Source organism: Mustelus asterias, chromosome 13 (genome assembly GCF_964213995.1).
Source record: "Mustelus asterias chromosome 13, sMusAst1.hap1.1, whole genome shotgun sequence".
Classification (NCBI taxonomy): Eukaryota; Metazoa; Chordata; class Chondrichthyes; order Carcharhiniformes; family Triakidae; genus Mustelus; species Mustelus asterias.
In genome coordinates this window covers 52,346,145-52,366,677 of record NC_135813.1, presented here as the reverse complement: position 1 = coordinate 52,366,677, position 20,533 = coordinate 52,346,145, and the positions used below count along the sequence as shown (strand labels likewise).

The 20,533-nt window shown below is 44.0% G+C and overlaps 1 protein-coding gene and 1 long non-coding RNA gene across 2 annotated transcripts in view; both read right to left on the bottom strand.

The window, feature by feature from the left end:
• LOC144502618 (breakpoint cluster region protein) overlaps positions 1-20,533 on the bottom strand; it is a 632,965-nt gene that overhangs the window by 495,749 nt on the left and 116,683 nt on the right. The window lies entirely within an intron of this gene.
• On the bottom strand, positions 8,103-13,432 carry LOC144502621 (uncharacterized). The gene is made up of 2 exons (XR_013499361.1): positions 13,051-13,432; positions 8,103-9,785 (listed from the first exon to the last, which is right to left on the bottom strand). It is a non-coding gene; the product is annotated as an uncharacterized LOC144502621 (long non-coding RNA).

Here is a 20,533-nt window from a genome sequence, read left to right as displayed (position 1 = left end):
AGGATTACAGGGAAAAGGCTGGCCTGAGTGGAGCCAGCTGGTTTTAAACCCCCCACTGCTCCTTCTCTATTGGGAGAACCAACCTCCACTCGCCTAATAGGGGAACTCGTATTCTACGAGATCCACGGGGAGATCTATTCACAATCCCCCATTGCCAACGTAACAGATGACATGACAAATTTAATGTTTTAAGACTTCTACTGTGATAGACAGACTAATTGTGCCATGAAATGGCAGTTGTTTAGCTCATGGACACCAAGTTTGGGTTCCACAAGGGTCACTCGGCTCAATCTCAATACAGCTATGGTTCGAACATGGACAAAAGAGCTGAGGAGAGGTAAGACTGACTGGTCTTGACATCAAGGTAGCATTTGCCCGAATGTGACATCAAAGGAGTCCTAGTATACTGACGTCAATGGGAATCAGGAAGAAAAAATCTCCACTGGTTGAAGATATACCTGGCACAAAGGAAGACGAATGCAGTTGTTAGAGGTCAATCATCTGAGCTCCAGATTATCACTGCAGGAGTTCCTCAGAGTAGTGTCCTAGACCCAACCATCTTCAGCTGTTTCATCAATTACTTTCCTTCTACATAAATGACTCCTCAGATACTGAAGCGGGAAGCGGTCCATGCCCAAATGCAACAAGACCGGGACAATATCCATACTTGGGCTAACAAGAGGTAAGCAACTTTCGTATCAAACAAGTGTCAGGCAATGACCATCTCCAACAACAGAAAATTTAACTATCGCCCATTGATACTCAATGGCATCAACATCACTGAATCCCCCACTATCAATATCCTGCGCGTTATCATTGACGAAAAACTGAACTGAACTAACAATATAAATACTGTGGCTACAAGAGCAGGTCAGAGGCTAGGAATCCTGTGGCAAGTAACTCATCTCCTGACTCCCCAAAGCCTGTCCACAATCTCCATTGTACAAGTTAGGTGTGTGATGGATATGGTCCACTTATCTGGATGAGTGCAGCTCCAACAACACACAAGAAGTTCAACACCACCCAGATCGAAGCAATCCACTTGATTGGCAGCCCATCCACAAACATTCACTCCCTCCACCACCAACGCAGTGACAGCCTTGTGCATCATCTACACGATGCACTGCAGCAACTCACCAAGCATCCTTAGACAGCACCTTCCAAAGCCACAACTACTACTATCTAGAACAGTCACTCCCAACTGCTGCACCATTGAATTCCTGTGCATGCGCCCTTGCGTCAAGCCACCTGACAAGCAGTTTCTCTCAGTGACCGTCCAGCTCCCACTTTGCTACCACCCGAATGCTGCATTCAAAATCAATTTGAATTGCAAATTGACAAAAACAGTTTTCCTTGTTCTTGTGTCTTCACTGGGAGCTGGGTTTACCAATGGGAGGGTGAGTAACCACCACCACCCCTCCCACAAGCTTGTTGTGCAGCCTGTTCCTAAGCTGCAGCGGCCATCAGGGTATCTCCCAGAGCAACTTCCATCTTCAAGTGGTACAAGGCCAAAGACAGCTTGACATCAGAGTGCAGGTCTAGTGCATCAAAACAAGGAACTATGGAGACATTAAAGAAGATGGGACCTGACTGATCCAGCATCATCTATCAAAGTAGAAGGACAGCACAGTGGCACAATGGTTAGCTCTGCTTCCTCACAGCACCATGGACACAGGTTTGATTCCTGCTTGGGTCACTATGAGTGAGATAAGAGAGAGATGCTTTGGAACTGATCTTGCAACACTATGCATCTGCCAGAAGTGCTACGCACAGCAAAATGGGTTGTGGCATATAGTTTGGTTATGTTAGTTAAGATGGAAGCACCTTTTCTTTAGCTTGGTGTAATAGTCGTCTGCTAAGTAATGTTTGATTCAAGTTGACTTTGCTTGTTACATGAAATAGTGTTCTTCAGTTACTTCCATTAGGCACTGGGAAACTTATCTGAAATGGAATTATGTTCAGGGTTACAGGGAGAAGCCAGGGGAACGACACTAAGTGAGTTGGAGACACAATGAACCAAAGGCCGCCTCCTGCATCGTAACAATCCTGTGATTGTACAATTCGTTTATTTTTTTTTAAGTTATTGGTCTCTACGAGAATCGCAACTTTGTGGAGTGGCAAAAACATGAAAGAACTATGATTTTATTAGTGCAAGAGATTAGTCAAGATGGTTTGTGTGGAGGAACAAATGACATGAATGGTCTTTTCTGTGACAGCCCATGATTTTACAATTGCATTCTTGGCAGAAACCTGCTAATTTAGTGTAATGATGTGGAGATGCCGGCGTTGGACTGGGGTGAACACAGTAAGAAGTCTCACAACACCAGATTAAAGTCCAACAGGTTTATTTGGTAGCAAATACCATAAGCTTTCGGAGCACTGCTCCTTAGCTGTTCTGTCTGGAGACAATACACATCTCTTTAACCTGTGTTTAATGTTCCCTCCACCCACATTGTCTGTACATTTAAGACCTGGCTGGCTGTAGGATTCGCATTCTAATCAGTATTCTGCAACTTGATTCTGTCTGTTTGCACTGTTTGAGAGCAGATTTCCACTCCATCTGACGAAGGAGCAGTGCTCCAAAAGCTTATGGTATTTGCGACCAAATAAACCTGTTGGACTTTAACCTGGTGTTGTGAGACTTCTTACTAATTTAGTGTAAACCAGGGATTGAACCTTGTGGTTTGCCTAGCTTAATGTCTAGCTGCATTTACCCATGAAGCAATTGAGAGAGGCTGACCTAGTTAAACTGCCCATGGATACCGTATGCTGCATTCATGGGAGTTACAGCTTTGGCTTGGGGAATTTTTGGAAATCGTCTCATCATATTGCAAGAAAATTCAATCATTTTTTGAAATTTATGATGTTTTACTTACAAGCCACCTTTTTCAAAGCAGGCCAAAATATTTGTCAGCGAAACAATGTGAGCACTAGAAATCTTACAAAACATGCAATAGGTCTCGAGCCTGGCACCTTCTTCAGGCCATCTTTTATCAGATTCCATTTTGTGTAACTGCAAAATCTTCATGGGGATGATATCACTTAAATCGCAAGATGTAAATCAAGCAATTAAAGGAAAATCTGAGAATTCAACTAAACCAGGGATGGTTAGGCAACAATGTCTGAGTTGGCGCCATAAAGAATCTGGAGGAAAAATCTTAATTTTAGCTGAAATCACTATTAAGAATATAAAAGCGGTGTTGAATTATTTAGCATCCAAAATTTTTATAAATTGAAACACTGAAAGTGGTTTGAACATATACATTTTAATGGTAGTGCATGCCCAATATATCTTGCACAATTTTGAAATGCACTCATCACGTGCCTCTGGGATGAGGCGACGGGGAAAGGTCTTTGTCCTGCATGTCCAGTGCATGTTCATAGCAGTAAAACTATCAAAACTCAACCAGATTTTAAACCTTCAAGGAACAGTACCTGATCTTTCAATTAGGCACTTCTGATCTCAACACGGAGTTCAATAATTTCTGATCATACACCCTTACTCCTCGGTTTCATAGAATCCCTACAGTGCAGAAGGAAGCCATTTGGCCCATCAAGTTTGTACCAACCACAATCCCACCCAGGCCTTATTCCCGTATCCCTCATTCACCCTGCTAACCCTCCTGACACTAGGGTCAATTTAGCAAGATCAATCAACCTAACCTGCATCTCTTTGGACTGTGGGAGGAAACCCACGCAGACACAGGGAAAAAATGCAAATTCCATACAGACAGTGACCCGAGGCCAGAATTGAACCCGGGTCCCTGACGTTGTGAGGCAGCAGTGCTAACCACTGCGCCTCCATAGCGTTTTGTTTCCTTTTCTTCGTATATTTTGGTTTTTCCCTAATTTCTGCTTTCAAAGAGCAGCACACTTGATCTAGGTGCATCTTTTCTTTCTTTCCCGCCCCTTCACCATTTTCTATGCTCGTCATATAATCATTCCCGTTTTCCATCCTATCACAGACCTTCCTTTTGTCCAATTCATCCCTTGCTCAAAACCACATCTCTATGTTCTGATGAAAAGCCGTCAAGCCCTGATCTGCTGAGTACTTCCAGCATTTTCTGATTTTATTTTAAACTTTCCAAACTGGATTACAGTATTCAAATGAAAAATGGCAACTTCCAAAATAAAAGGTAAAGCTCATACCATAAATTATTGCGCAGGATGCAACTCTCCACATACTGCACAGCTCAGTCACCAACTTAATTACTGCACATCTTCGGCAATCTGTGTTGAAATTATTTTTTAAATTTCTATTATTTGACTAATGAAAGTAATCATGGAGTAAAACTACATTATGAAAACAGGAGACTTTGGATATTTAAGCAAATTACAAGACAATACTCAGATCAATGATGCTCTAAGTGGAAAGCAAAATGGTTTGTAGTTATTCTCTGCACATCATACCTGGGTTATATGGGGGTCAGGTGGTGATTGTTATTTTATTTTCGATCTCTACTTCCCTTTTCTTAATTTTGTATCATCACCCACATACTTCTTAGTTTGGACTGCAAACCAATAACACAAATAGCCTGCATTCGCATACTGATTTTAAAAATAACAAATGATGCTCAAAAAAGCCCACGCTTGCAAAGCTCAGAATATAATGTGTAACGTTAAATGTGAATGGACAACAGTATAAATTGTTGCTGGATTTAAAATTGGCATTCTTGCATCTAAACAAATGCAAGACAAAATGTTTCGATGGCATGTCTCTTTTTCAGCAATACTCAAGTTGTGTGTGCATGGTTTCATCAAGGGGAGGTCATGCCTGACAAATCTGTCAGAATTCTTTGCGGAGGGAACAAGCAGCTTATCCAAAGGAGAGCCAGTGGATGTTGTCTACTTGGATTTCCAGAAGGCCTTTGACAAGGTGCTGCACAGGAGGCTGCTGAGTAAGATAAGAGCCCATGGTGTTAGAGGCAAGGTACTAGCATGGATAGAAGATTGGCTGACTGGCAGAAGGCAGAGAGTGGAGATAAAAGGGTCCTTTTCAGGATGTCAGCCGGTGACTTGTGGAGTTCTGCACGGGTCAGTGCTGGGACCACAACTTTTCACTTTATACATCAATGATCTAGATGAAGGAACTGAGGGCATTGTGGTTAAGTTTGCAGATGATACAAAGATAGATGGAGGAACAGGTAACATTGAGGAGGCAGGGATGCTCCAAAAGGGCAGCACGGTGGCACAGTGGTTAGCACTGCTGCCTCACAGGGACCCAGTTCAATTCCCAGCTTGGGTCACTGTCTGTACGGAGTCTGCACGTTCACCTGTCTGTACGGAGTCTGCACGTTCTCCCCGTGTCTGTGTGGGTTTCCTCCGGGTGCTCCGGTTTCCTCCCACTGTCCAAAGATGTGGTCAGGTTGATTGACCATGCTAAATCGACCCTAGTTTTGGAGGGATTTGTTTTGTATTTTTATTCCAATTCAATCAAATCAAGTCCAATTCAGAGTCTCAACAAGTTGAGACATTCCCGATCCAAGCTGACAAGACAGGGCTCTCACCTCCTGTCTTGGGTTTGATCTACATGATCCAAGCTGATTGGAGTAGGCATAATTCCTCCTCCAAGGCTTGATCTCATTTGCATCTTAGCCAAAAGGCTGAGATTAGCAGGGTAAATATGCGGGGTTATGGGGATAGGGTGGGATTGTTGTTGGTGCAGGCTCGATGGGCCGAATGGCCTCCTTCTGTACTGTAGAGGTTCCATGATTCTAAGTACATGGACAGGTTAGGAGAGTGGACAAAGTGGCAAATAGAATACAACATGGGAAAATGAGAGGTTATGCACTTTGGTAGGAAGAATAAATGGGGACAGAATTCAGAAATCAGAAGTGCAAAGGGACTTAGGAGTCCTAGTTCAGGATTTTTTTAACTTACAGGTTGGCTTGGTAGTTAGGAAGGCAAATGCAATGTTAGCAGTCATTTTGAGGAGACTGGAATACAAAAACAAGGATGTACTGTTGAGGCTTTAAAAGGCACTGATCAAACCACATTTGGAATATTGAGAGCAATTTTGGGCCCTGGGTCTTAGGAAGGAAGTGTTGGCCTTGGAGAGGGTCCAGAGGAGGTTCACAAGAAACAGGCTGGGAATGAAAAGCTTGATGTATGAGGCGTTTTTGAGGATTCTGGGTCTGTACTCGATGGAGTTTAGAAGGATGAGGGGGGATCTCGTTGAAACTTACAGAATGCTAAAAGGCCTGGATCGAGTGGATGTGGGGAAGATGTCTCCCTTAGTACAAGAGACTAGGATCCGAGGGCACAGCCTCAGATTAAACGGACAACCCTTTAAAACTGAGATAAATAGGAATTTTTTCAGCCAGGCGGTGGTGAATCTATGTAATTCATTACCACAGGAAGCTGTGGAGGCCAGGTCATTGAGTGTATTTAGGGCAGAAATAGGTTCTTGATTGGTAAGGGATCAAAGGTTACGGGGAAAAGGCAGGAGAGCAGGATTGAGAAAGTTATCAGCCATGATTGAATGGTGGAGCAGACGCAATGGGCCGAATGGCCTAATTCTGCTCCTATATCTTATGGTGTTACACGAACAACTAATTTATCAGTCGAGCTTGCAATGTAGCCCACTTATGTTTTCTAGAAGCTGCATATATTCATCCACAGTAGCCTGTCCCCTGTAGGCACAAGGAACATATCCAAGCACTGAATTAAACAAAAGTCTGGGGGCGCAATAGTTCCCTAGTGTATTCTCCATGACAATGCCCCAGCCAGCATCAACTTGTCATCAATCAGCATCCATATTACATACATTATAAATTGTTGTTCCTTTGAATCAATAGTATTTTGCTTAAGTCCCATTTGCTTCTTACTTAGTGAACTGGAGAACAATTGTTTTCTATATTGTATAATAAATAGGTAGTCAGCATCATTTTTTCCTTAGCCATTTTGCTCAGGCATACGTATTTCAAAAACATATACCAATTCTTCACCCCACAGAGAGGAACTAATGTCTTGGAAAACCTGCCATTGCACCTTCAAAACATTGCAGCTACTTTTTGTCAATGTGGAATACAGAGCTCGGAGTACACATCAAAATGGAGTATATTGGGCACAGGCAACTTCATCTTGATCAGCAGCGCAGTGATAGTGCATTTCGAGGACCCTGGATCATATTCCCTTCAAGGGAAAAAACTTCTTTGCAATGATCGGAGATTCATTATTTTCTGTTTGGAGGTCTATTTTTGCAAGATTATGCTTCTGCATGCTGTGCAGGTTTGCCGGTTACAAATCCCATGCTGGAATGTCTGTTGCATGTCTAACAACAGGTTACAGCCTTAATGTAATCCCTCCTAAATCTCCAAGGAAGTTGTTTAAAGCAACTTTTCCTATTCCTCATCATCTTCATCACCACTGAAATTGTAAGAAAAAGATTCAGCAAAATGCATTCAGAATCAGAATTTCACATGCAGTTAAAACATGGATTCCTTTATTCTCCTTCTAGACTCCCTCTACCAGTGTGTCTGTATGGTAGCCTTAAGTAGACAAAATGCACAATGCAATTTTCAATGTACCATAAAAATCATTTATAAAAATCTCCAGCAAGTACATTCTGAAGGAGTGAGTCCATACACTTGTAAAAGTAAATTTTGGGGGCTAGAGAGACACTTTTTAAAAACTTACTTCACTTACACCTGAATGCAACAGTCCTGACATTTCTTGGCAGGTTTGGTGGTTAACTAGTGACTCAATACTGCAATTTCATATTGTTCATGTGTTTCAAAGCGAAATCTACCAGCAAGATACCAGTGTAACAAAGCACATAGAGGATCAGCATTAATTAGACAACAATTTCTGGATTTCCACATCTTCCTGCACATATGCTGCAAAGAGGTTGCTGTCCAATCTACTCAATAATACAAACGTACAAACGAGTAGACCATTCATCTTCTCAAAGCCACTGCACCACATTTGATAAGACCAAATGGCCTCAACTCCACTTTCCTGCATATCCCATGTAAACTTTGACGTCCTTGTAGTCCAGAATTTATTTGCCTCGCTTTAAACTATTCAATGACCCTGCCTCCACTTGTTAAGTTCGTTTTCAGGAGACTTCTTACATTCTTGAAGCAAACGCAAACACCGACTGTTGTCCGAAACACAAGTATTTTATTGGTCTTACATGTAAGCTGGCAATTTTTGCTACATAACTTCCATTCAGTGCTGGGAGTCGGTTAGCAAAAGTCCGCAGATCCAGGGGGCGGTCCCCCTTTATACCATTCGCGTGCTTACAACATTCTACATTAATACGTCATTCGGGGCGTGATTAGCACTGCTGCCACTAGCCAATCAAGTCCCCCAGCAACACTTAGTTACAATTAACTTCCAATCACATTCCTTGACAAACTAAGCCCATTACTTCATTGTTTCGGTTCCTCTTTTTGAAGCTAAGCAGACCACAAAACTGGCTATTTTCTCCTTCTTGGGGCTTTCTACATACATTGGCTAACCACAAACTGAGTGCAGCCAGTCACGTACTATTTCCCAGTGACCACAGCGCAAGCACAAAATTAGCCATTTTAGAAGGGCAAGGAGGCCCAAGCTGAATATCAAGTTAGCTTAAAATGGAAGAAGGTGCTGTTAGCTACACCCTACAAGCTCTTGTAACATGAGATGCCCAAGATTTCAACCCCTTAACATCTCATTCCCTCCTTTTATCATTTCATGATAACTCATTTATAGGGGGGGGCTTGGAATCTGGTGTGAGTTATACATTGACACACGCATTTCAGCAGGATTAACAGTAAGCAAACCACCAAAATAACGATGCCCGCATGCAGTATCATTCCTCCCCAGTCCCCAAAGAGACTACTAAAGGGCCACCACTCGGGCGGATGGTAATCATGACAGAGCTTCCCTTCCTCCCGAAGGTTTTCTCCTGCCTGTCTGATATGTTCAACTAGTCGGTAACGTTATCGGAGGCATCGGGAATGCACGCGCAGCATTCGGAGCCTGGTCGAGCGCAGGTGCCTCCGGTTGCAGCCAACTAATAATCCAACGCCATCTGATTTTGAAGGGCTACCGTTCGTATAGCCACGACCTCAGCTGACACTTCCGAGATGGCAGTGCTGACTTCCTCTAAAGCATCATCAGTTTCATTAGCTATTTTCTCAAGAGTGGATGCCATATTAATTAGTTCTCGAGCCGCTATTGCGGTCCCATAGGAAGGGAAGACTATCATCCAATACCGTTGAGCTTCGGTTATGGTCCGTTTTGATACAAAATCTACTCTATCATTTCCTGGGGATTGAGAGGAATAGGGAACAGGGGGATCCCTTCTTTAACGTGCGGTGGTCCGTGTGTACAGACCCAACACCCACTTACATTAAACTGTACTGCATACTCGTAAGACATAGACAAAAAGGTATTAACGTGAAATAGTCTGTTAGAGTGAGATAGTCCAGGTATCAGTTTATCATTTTTCCGGATTACTTCCTTCTGATCTGGTTGTCCTGGTGCCACGAAAATAGCCGGAAGGATGAAGATGATGAGAATAAGCCTCATGGCTTGTCAGTAGGTATCAGCTTCCAAGGCTTGACGTCATGGATATGGATCCAGCGAGAATGTCCTTTGACCTTGATTGCAGTTGGAGTCTGGAGGAGAACTTGGAATGGGCCTTTCCAATGAGGGCCCAGTTCGGGTCTATTCCAATTGCAGATCAATACGAGGTCTCCGATCTTTGGTCCCAGGAAGTTGTCCTGTTGGTCAGAATCTTGATCCGGTGTCCGTGGAGTCGGTCTAAAGGCACACTGCACCTGCAAATGAAGAAACTTTAAAGACGATGTTAGCTGTCGGAAGTACTTCTGCATTTCATCATCCATAACGTGCAAGTCTATCTGGGTGGGCGGAATTGTATTTGCATCCCAGGGCGTCCTGCTTGGTTTACCATAAACTATCTCTGTGGCCGATAGTCCAGTGATGGAATGGGGTGTTATCCTCATGTGGTAGAGGGCTAAGGGTAAGACTTTTAACCAATTTAGACCGGTTTCAGATGTTAGCTTGGCTAACTTAGCTTTAAGAGTCCCATTGGCTCTTTCCACTATCTCTGCTGCCTGGGGGTGGCAGGCACAGTGGAACTGTTGCTGAATGTGTAATATGTCACATAGTTCCTGATTAATTTTTCCTATGAAATGGGGGCCGTTATCTGAGCTAATCTGTTGGGGTATCCCGAACCTCGGTATTATTTCTGTCAATAACAGCTTCACTACTGTCGAGGCCTTATTATTTGTAGTCGGAAAAGCCTCTATCCATCGACTAAATACATCAACAATTACAAGACAAGACAATATTTATAACACTGCACACGCGGTACTTCAATAAAATCCAGCTGAATACAATCAAATGGGCCACCCGGCAAGGGTGTTTTCCCTGGCGAGCACTTTATGCCTTGGCCAATGTTATTTTGTTGGCAGGTTAAGCATGGTGCTATGCGAGACTGAGCAGCCTCGGCTAGTCGAGGGTGCCACCAGGCACGAAGCAATATTCCACTCATTCCCTCCTTTCCAAGGTGGGTGTCAGAGTGTAAACAATCAAGCAATAAAGGCAGTAAAGCATCTGGTATACAAACTTGGCCTGCTGGAGTGACCCAGAGACCTTTTGACGCAGAATGCGAACATCCATGCTTCTCCCAAAGATCTTTTTCAGGAGCAGGGGCGTCTCCCTGTAAGCGCTGAACAGTGACTATATCTGGCATGCCCGGTGTGTTCAAAGAAGGCGAGCGATTTATCGCCTGCTTATTCATGGAGGGCACTATACTAGTTTGGTCTGCTGCAGCCTTTTTTTGCGGCATAGTCAGCCCTGTCCTTAACCCTAGTCATTGCCGAGTCATCGGCAGCGTGGGCGGTACATTTAATAATGGCCAGTTGTTTAGGGAGGAGGAGAAAAGAATGTTCATTTTTAACAGTCTTGCAGCCATAATAAACCTGGCCAAGACTGAGACAAGTCACAAGAAAAATACTTCATGGTGGTTCTGTGCTGCAAATGAAGTATGTGACTTTTGAACCCATTCAAAGTAATCGCTTAAATACGTGGCAAGAAAACGCACCCTCATGCTGCAAATTAAAGTTACACGAATGGTTCACAGCTAAACTATCAGACAGTGATCTGCAAAATAGAGAAGAGACACAAATTGGTCAAAGTCACTATGTTCCAAAGGTGTCAAAGCAGTGGTGTTAATACAGATAGTGGCCAGGGCTTGAGCAAAGACTCGTGTTTCTTCATTTTCCTAATGGAATAACAGCTTGGAGGGAAAATCTAAATTGAAAAGTCTTTTATTGGAGCCCATTTTAAACAAGATCTGAAGGAAGTATGGCTGAAAGCACAGTGGATACTTTAAAACACAAAAAGTACATATTCTGCCATTTAACTCAAAACTTGGAATAGAACTCAATTTATATTAACAAATATAATTTGTAAACCGGATCTCAGAAGCAGAGGATGGTCAAAATTGTGCTCATGGTGAAAATACTTTTCTACAGGTCTTAATAAATGTTGAGAGGCTTTACTGAGGTGACAGTGAAAGCAATGGAATCTTGAGTAATTTTAAGATGTTGCAGTTAAAATGTTTCAGTCAATATAAGAGAATATGAAAGGTCACTGACAAGGTTAAAGATGGATTCCTTAATGATTAAGGCTGACTTCCAGCGTTTTATGTTAAAACAAAAGCAACTGTTGGCACTTTTTTTAAAGTTACAAATACTCAAAAATAACCTAGCATCATCTATTGTGGGCACAAAGCAAATAATAGTGATGAATGAATATCAGTATGTATTATGGAAACCGTGTGAGGTTAGTCACGCAAACGCTTCTCCAACTTGGCTTAATTCGATTTTAGATAAAGTATATAACTTCCAATTTATATAATGGAAAGTGCCCAGAGAACATAGATTTCTCTGGAATTAAACTGGAGAAATGTGATACATGAGGTGGTGGCTGAGGGGCTGGTGGAGGGTAATATTAGCAGCTGCCGTCAACAAACAAGATAAGTTTCGAAGAAGGGAGTGGAACGTCAGTAAGATCTGGGCGGGGAGAGGTTAGAACTTGGTTACATCCTCTCTCTGTCTCTCTCTCTCTGTGTCATGTAGACAACCTGCTTGTTTCTTTTAACCCTTTACTCCCCTCTTTGGTCTATCACTCTTCAGACCAACCAAGCTGGGGTAGGGGTTGAGTTGGTGGTGAAAGAGGTGGATACAACGGTTGGTGGTTCTAGCGGGCCACTGGGTCGAATCCACCAATCCTGCTCCTCCTGTTGATCCGTATCGGTATTTTGGAACAACATTGGCATGCCAGATATGTCAGGAGGTACCTCAGATTTTTTTCTTTCATTTGGTCAACCTGCCGTTCTAATCCTTTTTCTCGGTCTCGCCTTCCCCTTTCCAACCTCTCTTGTTCTGCTCTCTTATCCTTCTCATACTTCTCACATTCCCACTTCAACATTTCCCAAGTTTTGGGCTTCCCTTCATCATCACATTCACTAATCCCTCTCCTACGTACATTATCCTACCCCAGGTGGCCAGCTTTGATTTCTCGGTTAATTCATCGGCTCTCTAATAGCCTTAATAGCCTCTTCTGTTTTAATACACTTGTCCAAATTCCAATTTCCTCCTAATGGCCAATTTTCATTTCCCAATTTTTTGTTTAAGCATGCTGACAGACGTCTGAGTCGCTACTCCTCCTTTGGATTGTCATGACACATTCTACTTAAAGGAGTTCCATCCCCTGCCTTATCCAAAATTTGACCCATTGTCGGAGGACTGTGACCACCTACGTTTCACGATTGTCAGTGCCTTATTCCCTCTACACCCACTTCAGGGTCCGGACTTCGGTGTGGGGGATTTCCTCTCTTAGACGCCCAACCATAGACTGGAAGCTGAGACAGGCACTTTCTTTCGATTCACACAGGTTATCACGTTTCCAACTTGACCTGATTACCACCCTTTCCCCGAACCTGGGGACCCTAACCCCGAACCTGGTTCCAAATTCTTTAACAACGATTGTCAAACTTTTACCAATTAAGTTTCAATTATCGAATCCTACCTTATAGTCAGTGTTCAAGAATGGAAATCGTCTCCGGATTCCGTCACCACAGAACCTGAGGGGATGAAGGGTCGGTTGAGTCTTAGAGTCGTAAGAGAGACCAAGGTTTTAATTTTACCTTGTGGGCCCATCCGTCTCACGCCACAAGCACTCAACGACAATCACTTACTCAGTCCACCTCAAAGGACATCTGTAGATATTGGAATCCCATCCCTCATCGCCAAATGTTAAGTTCGTTTTCAGGAGACTTCTTACATTCTTGAAGCAAACGCAAACACCGACTGTTGTCCGAAACACAAGTATTTTATTGGACTTACATGTAAGCTGGCAATTTTTGCTACATAACTTCCATTCAGTGCTGGGAGTCGGTTAGCAAAAGTCCGCAGATCCAGGGGGCGGTCCCCCTTTATACCATTCGCGTGCTTACAACATTCTACATTAATACGTCATTCGGGGTGTGATTAGCACTGATGCCACTAACCAATCAAGTCCCCCAGCAACACTGAGTTACAATTAACTTCCAATCACATTCCTTGACAAACTAAGCCCATTACTTCATTGTTTCGGTTCTTCTTTCTGAAGCAGACCACAAAACTGGCTATTTTCTCCTTCTTGGGGCTTTCTACATACATTGGCTAACCACAAACTGAGTGCAGCCAGTCACGTACTATTTCCCAGTGACCACAGCGCAAGCACAAAGTTAGCCATTTTAGAAGGGCAAGGAGGCCCAAGCTGAATATCAAGTTAGCTTAAAATGGAAGGAGGTGTTGTTAGCTACACCCTACAAGCTCTTGTAACATGAGATGCCCAAGATTTCAACCCCTTAACATCTCACACTGCTCAGATGCACAACACTCAAGAAAAATAAATTCTCATCTCTATCCGAAATGGGAAACCCTTAACTTTTAAACTATTTCCCATAGTACTAGTCTCTTCCAGCATCCACCCTGTCAAATCCCCTCAGGATTTTATATGTGGCAATAAAATCACCTTGCATTCTTTTAAACTCCAATGGATACAGAGGAATCAGTCAAGTGAGCCTTCTCCAAAATGCATCCCTTCATCCAAGTCAGTGATATAGGTTGTGAAAATATTCTGTTAGTTAAGCAATCCAATAATAATGGGGAGTACTTATAGAAATAAGTGTGAGGGGATCATGGTCAGGTTTGTGTGCGACAGAGTCATAGAGGTTTAGAGCATGGAAACAGGCCCTTCGGCCCAACTTGTCCATTCCGCCCTTTATTTTTAAAACCCCTAAACTAATCCCAATTGCCCGCAGTTGGCCCATATCCCTCTATAGCCATCGTACCCATGTAACTATCTAAATGCTTTTTTAAAGATAATATTGTACCCGCCTCTACTACTACCTCTGGCAGCTTGTTCCAGGCACTCACCACCCTGTGTGAAAATATTGCCCCTCTGGTATGGAGGGGAGATCCTATGAGGAGAGGCTGAGGGATTTGGGATTGTTTTCGCTGGAAAGGCGGCGGCTAAGAGGGGATCTTATTGAAACATATAAGATGATTAGAGGTTTAGATAGGGTGGATAGTGATAGCCTTTTTCCTCTGATGGAGAAATCCAGCACGAGGGGGCATGGCTTTAAATTGAGGGGGGGTAGTTATAGAACCGATGTCAGGGGTAGGTTCTTTACCCAGAGGGTGGTGAGGGATTGGAATGCCCTGCCAGCATCAGTAGTAAATGCGCCTAGTTTGGGGGCGTTTAAGAGATCCGTAGATAGGTTCATGGACGAAAAGAAATTGGTTTAGGTTGGAGGGTCACAGTTTTTTTTTTAACTGGTCGGTGCAACATCGTGGGCCGAAGGGCCTGTTCTGCGCTGTAATGTTCTATGTTCTATGGACACTTTTGTATCTCTCCCCTCTCACTTTAAACCTATGCCCTGCAGTTTTAGACTCCCCTACCTTTGGGAAAATATATTGACTATCTACCTTGTCGATGCCCCTCATTATTTTATAGACTTCTCAGCCTCCTACACTCCAGAGAAAAAAGTCCCAGTCTATTCAGCCTCTCCTTATAACTCAATCCATCAAGTCCCGGTAGCATCCTAGTAAATCTTTTCTGCACTCTTTCTAGTTTAATAATATCCTTTCTATAATAGGGTGACCAGAACTGCACATAGTATTCCACGTGTGGCCTTACCAGTGTCTTGTACAACTTTAACAAGACGTCCCAACTCTTGTATTCAATGTTCTGACCAAGCATGCCGAATGCCTTCTTCACCACTCTGTCCACCTGTGACTCCACTTTCAAGGAGCTATGAACATGTACCCTGAGGTCTCTTTGTTCTGTAACTCTCCCCAACGCCCTACCATTAACTGACTAAGTCCTGCCCTGGTTCAATGTACCAAAATGCATTACCTCACATTTGTCTAAATTAAACTCCATCTGCCATTCGTCAGCCCACTAATTGTGGGCTGACGAATTGATCAATTGATCAAGATTCGATCAAGGTTCGATCAAGATCCCACTGCAATTGGAGATAACCTTCCTCACTGTCCACAATGCCACCAATCTTGGTGTCATCTGCAAACTTACTAACCACGCCCCCTATATTCTCATCCAAATCATTAATATAAATGACAAATAACAGTGGGCCCAGCACTGATCCCTGGGGCACACCGCTAGTCACTGGCCTCCAGTTTGATATTTTGATAGTGCTTTTCAATAACAAGAGCTGACTGAATTAATTACATCATATGCTCCACTGCATCATTGGGGCTCATTTACAAAGCAAAATAATGGTAATTTATATGGACACAAACCAAGGTATGCACTCCACAGTTCAGAGAAGACTGGCACTTTCTGCAATATTTGCAAAGTCATTTTCAAAGTTCCAACTTATGGACACAGCATTGTTTACAAACATTAGTTATTCCACTAAAATGTCCTAAAATACTATTTACACAGACAGGAAGTGCATCAGTTTATAAATCACTCTTCGCATAAAATTCAGTTGTTGTTAGTCAATTAATTTCATCACATTGAAGTATTCAGGTTGGAATTCGGTTAGCCAAACACAACCAGAATTGCAACCAAAAGAGAAAACGCTGGAAAAATCTCAGCAGGTCTGGCAGCATCTGTAAGGAGAAAAGAGCTGACGTTTCGAGTCCAGACGACCTTTTGTCAAAGCTAAAAGGCATAGAAAGCGGGAGATATTTATACTGCAGAGGGAAGGAATGAAAGATGAAACATAGCCATAGAAACCAGGGGAAAAGATTGCTAATAGCTATCCAGAGAGAATAAAGGGTGTGAATGGCCAAACGGCAGGGAAGCTGTAAACCGTGCCAGATGAAGATGTTGGTGGTGAAATGGGACAGAGGTAGAATGTAGAAAAGGGGGGAAGTGGGGAGAGAAAAGGGAAGGGAAGGGAGAATGAAAGGGGGGGGGGGGGGGGGAGAGAGAGAAGTAAAATGAAGAACAATCAAGGAATAAAAGGTAGAGAACAGTAAAAAATTAAATAAAATAGAGTGAAAACAAAGAGAGCCAAGGAGGGGTAGAGCAAATCATTTGAAGTTGTTGAATTCGATGTTGAGACCAGAAGGCTGTAAAGTGCCTAGCCGGAAGAACAGATGCTGTTCCTCCAGTTTGCGTTGAGCTTCGCTGGAACATTGCAGCAATGATGTGGAGATGCCGGCGTTGGACTGGGGTAAACACAGTAAGACGTCTCACAACACCAGGTTAAAATCCAACAGGTTTATTTGGTAGCAAACGCCACTAGCTTTCGGAGCGCTGCAGCAAGCCAAGGACAAACATGTGGGCATGGGAGCAGGATCGTGTGTTAAAATGGCAAGCAACTGGAAGGTCAGGGTCCTGATTGCGCACAGACCGAAGGTGTTCAGCAAAGCGATCACCCAGTTTATGCTTGGTCTCTCTGATATAGAGACCACAATGGGAACAGCGAATGCAATACACCAAATCGAAAGAGGTGCAAGTGAAACGCTACTTAACCTGGAATGAATGTTTTGGACCTTGGATGGTAAGCATAGAAGAGGTAAAGGAATAGATGTTACACCTTCTGCAATTGCATGGGAAGGTGCCATGAGTGACGGGAGAGGTGTTGAGTATAGTGGAGGAGTGGACTAGGTTATCCACGGTCTCTGCAGAATGCTGACAGAGGGAGTGAAGGAAAGGTGTGTTTGGTGGTGGCATCACACTGGAGTTGGCAAAAATGGCAGAGGATTATGCTTTGCATGTGGAGGCTGGCGGGGTGAAATGTGAGAACAAGGGGGAACTCTATCCTTGTTCTGAGAGGGAGGGCAGAGGATGAGGGTCGTGGCGCGAGAGATGGACTGCACGCTGTTGAGGGCCCTGTCGACAACAATAGATGGGAATCCATGGTTGAGGAAAAGAAGCATCTCCACATCATGAGGAAAGGAAGTACATATTAGAAGCACCACTTTGGAAAGTGGCATCATTGTAACGAATGCGACGGAGGCGAAGGAGCTGAGAGAAAGGGATGGAGTCCTCATAGGATGTGGGGTGTGAAGAGCTGTAGTCCAAATAGCTGTGGGAGTCAGTGGGCTTGTAATGAATATTGGTAGATAGTCTATTGCCGGAAATGGAGACAGAAAGGTCAAGGAAGGGAAGGGAAAGGAAGTATCTGAGATGGACCAGGTGAAGGCGATAGAGGGGTGGAAACTGGAAGTGAAGTTTATGAATTTTTTGAGGTTTGGACGAGAGCGTGAAGCGGCACCAAAATAGTCATTGATGTACCGGTAAAGGAGTTGTGAGAGGGCATCTGGGTAAGCTTGGAACGAGGAATGTTCCACAGGCGTAGCTAGGACTCATGTCGGTACCCATTGCTACTACTCTAATTTGGAGAAAGCGGGATGAGTTAAAGGAGAAGTTGTTGAGACACAGAACAAGTTCAGCCAGGCGGAGGAGAGTGGTGGTGGATGGAAATTGTTCAGGCCTCTTTCCAAGAAAGAAATGAAGAGCTCTCAGGCCATCCTGGTGCGGGATGGAGATGTAGAGAGATTGCACGTCCACGGTGAATTGTCCTGGCAGAGGTATCCAATTGGAGGCAGTATGTTGGAGGCACGTGAAAGGATCTGTGGAACGGGGGGAGGACTCTTGGTCAAAGAAGTGGGCATGGAGGCAAAGGCGACGGAAGAAGAGTTCAACATCATTCGAGCCCAGAATTCATTGAGGTGGGGATGTAATGGTTGTCTTTATCCAGTGTTTAACTCACTGCCACTTCTCTTCCAGGAATGCCTATCCTGAGGTGCTGCTCTTCTCTCCAACAGGATTTCCGTACGTCTCTCCCCTCCTATCAACCTTCGCTGTTTTCCATTTCTCTCAGTGTTGGACAAGGTATTTACCAAGACTCGCTTCCATAACCACATTTTCTTCCTCACTGGCTGATTTCGTCTCCAACTTACCCTACGTGGATTTCAACTCAAATTCCACCCCGCATGTAACCTCCAGGATTACAGGTACCTCCACGTTATACAACATTCTTCAAACTGTTGTTCTTGCCGCATCCCGAAAGCCAGACTCAGTTCCATGCTCCGTATCCTGAAAGCCACACTCAGTTCCATGCTCCGAAGACACTCGGTATCTCTCTCCAGCAACACCATCTTATTTTCTCTCAAAGCTGTCCCTGTCCCCAGTTTCATTTCATCTCCGCATCATTCGACATCTTAACAAAAAGATTTTCCTGTTTCTTGCAGATGCAAAGGAACGCAAGCTTCAACAACTTATCAACACCACTGCCCATCCCAGGCCTTCCACCAGTCCCAATCCCTCAAACTCCATCTCTTCTAGCCCCAGCCCTTGCTGTGTCTTCACCATACGCTCCGACCTTCCCCTCTCTGAGGATGAGCGTGCTGTTCTCAGCAAAGGACCTAGCTTCGTACTCTTACGTCCCCACCTCAATGAATCCCGCTTTCTCCAAATCAGAGTAGCAGCAATGGGTACCGACATGAATCCTAGCTATGCTTGTCTTTTTATGGGGTATGTGAAACATTCCTTGTTCCAGGCCTACCCAGGTCCCCTCTCAACTCCTTTACCGGTACATCAATGACTATTTTGGTGTTGCTTCATGCTTTCGTCCAGACTTCGAAAAATTCATGAACTTCACTTTCAGTTTCTGCCCCTCCATCGCTTTCACCTGGTCCATCTCAGACACTTCCCTTCCCTTCCTTGACCTTTCTGTCTCCATTTCCGGCAATAGACTATCTACCAATATCCATTACAAGCCCACTGACTGCCACAGCTATCTGGACTACAGCTCTTCACAGCCCACATTCTGTAACGACTCCATCCCTTTCTCTCAGCTCCTTCACCTCCGTCACATTTGTTCCGATGATGCCACTTTCCAAAATGGTGCTTCTAATGTATGTGCTCCTTTTTCCTCAACCGTGGATTCCCATCTATAGTTGTCAACAGGGCCTTCAACAGCGTGCAGTCTATCTCTTGCGCCACGACCTTCACCCCCTCCCCGCCCTCTCAGAATAAGGATGGAGTCCCCCTTGTTCACATTTCACCCCGCCAATCTCCACATGCAAAGCATAATCCTCTGCCATTTTCGCCAACTCCAGCGTGATGCCACCACCAGACACTTCTTCCCTTCACTCCCTCTGTCAGCATTCCGCAGAGACTGTTCCCTTCAGGATAACCTAGTCCACTCCTCCAACCCAACACCTCTCCCGTCACTCATGGCACTTTCCCATGCAACTGCAGAAGGTGTAACATCTGTCCCTTTTCCTCTTCTATACTTACCATCCAAGGTCCAAAACATTCATTCCAGGTTAAGCAGCATTTCACTTGCACCTCTTTCAATTTGGTGTATTACATTCGCTGCTCCCAATGTGGTCTCCTCTATATCGGAAAGACCACATGTAGACTGGGTGATTGTTTTGCGCACAGACCGAAGATGCTCAACAATCAGAGGTTGCTTGCCATTTTAACACACGATCCTGCTCCCATGCCCACATGTCCGTCCTTGGCTTGCTGCAATGTTCCAGTCAAGCTCAACGTAAACTGGAGAAACAGCATCTCATCTTCTGGCTAGGCACTTTACAGCCTTCCGGTCTCAAAATCGAATTCAACAACTTCAGATGATTTGTTCTACCCCACCTCGACCCCTTTGTTTTCATTCTATTTTATTTAATTTTTTACTGCTCTCTATCTTTTATTTCTTTATTGTCTTTCTTCATTTTTCTTTCCTCCCACTCTATCCCCCTTCCCTTACCTTTTCTGCCCCCGCTTCCCCCTTTTCTACATTCAACCTCTGTCCCATTTCACCACCCCCTCCCCCAACATCTTCATCTGTCACAGCTTACAGCTTCTCTGCCGTTTAGCCACTCACACCCTTTATTCTCTCTGTGGACAGCTATTAGCAGTCTTTACCCCTAGTTTCTGTGGCTATGCTTCATCTTTCATTCCCTCCCCCTTCAGTATAAATATCTCCCACTTTCTGTGCCTTTTAGCTTTGACAAAGGGTCACCTGGACTTGAAACGT